Below are 1435 nucleotides of genomic sequence, written 5' to 3' on the forward strand. Positions count from 1 at the left end.
CACAGGAAGCTCATTACACACACATTCCATGTTGGGATGGCCCTATGCTATAGACGGTGTCTCACAAAGGATCCTCTTCCTTTGGGTTGCTTTTACAGTGCCTTGCAAAAGTATTCATCCCCCTTGGCGTTTTTCCTATTTTGTTGCATTACAACCTGTAATTTAAATGGATTTTTATTTGGATTTCATGTAATGGGCATACACAAAAGAGTCAATTGGTGAAGTGAAATGAAAAAAATGACTTGTTTTAAAAAAAAATCAATAAAAAAAAAAATCTGAAAAGTGATGCATGCATATGTATTCACTCCTTTTGCTATGAAGCCCATAAATTTGGTCTAGTGCAACCAATTACCTTCAGAAGTCACATAATTAGTTAGATTGCACACAGGTGGACTTTATTTAAGTGTCATATGATCTGTCACATGATCTTAGTATATATACATCTGTTCTGAAAGGCCCCAGAGTCTGCAACACCACTAAGCAAGGGGAACCACCAAGCAAGCGGCACCATGAAGACCAAGGAGCTCTCCAAACAGGTCAGGGACAAAGTTGTGGAGAAGTACAGATCAGGGTTGGGTTATAAAAAAATATCAGAAACTTTGAATATCCCACGTAGCACCATTAAATCCATAATTAGAAAATGGAAAGAATATGGCACTACAAGAAACCTGCCAAGAGAGGGCCGCCCAGCAAAACTCACAGACCAGGCAAGGAGGGAATTATTCAGAGAAGCAACAAAGAGACCAAAGATAACCCTGAAGGAGCTGCAAAGCTCCACAGAGGAGATTAGAGTATCTGTCCATAGGACCACTTTAAGCCGTACACTCGACAGAGCTGGGATTTACGGAAGAGTGGCCAGAAAAAAAGCCATTGCTTAAAGACAAAAATAAGCAAACACGTTTGGTATTCGCCAAAAGGCATGTGGGAGACTCTCCAAACATGGAAGAAGGTACTCTGGTCAGATGAGACTAAAATTGAGCTGCTGCCACCACCATGCTGTGGGGATGTTTTTCATCGGCAGGGACTGGGAAACTGGTCAGAATTGAAGGAATGATGGATGGCGCTTAATACAGGGAAATTCTTGAGGGAAACCTGTTTCAGTCTTCCAGAGATTTGAGACTGGGACGGAGGTTCACCTTCCAGCAGGACAATGACCCTAACCATACTGCTAAAGCAACACTCGAGTGGTTTAAGGGGAAACATTTAAATGTCTTGGAATGGCCTAGTCAAAGCCCAGACCTCAATCCAATTGAGAAACTGTGGTACAACTTAAAGATTGCTGTACACCAGCGGAACCCATCCAACTTGAAGGAGCTGGAGCAGTTTTGCCTTGAAGAATGGGAAAAAATCCCAGTGGCTAGATGTGCCAAGCTTAAAGAGACATACCCCAAGAGACTTGCTGCTGTAATTGCTGCAAAAAGTGGCTCTACAAAGA

The sequence above is a fragment of the Oncorhynchus tshawytscha genome, linkage group LG28 (genome assembly GCF_018296145.1).
Source record: "Oncorhynchus tshawytscha isolate Ot180627B linkage group LG28, Otsh_v2.0, whole genome shotgun sequence".
Classification (NCBI taxonomy): Eukaryota; Metazoa; Chordata; class Actinopteri; order Salmoniformes; family Salmonidae; genus Oncorhynchus; species Oncorhynchus tshawytscha.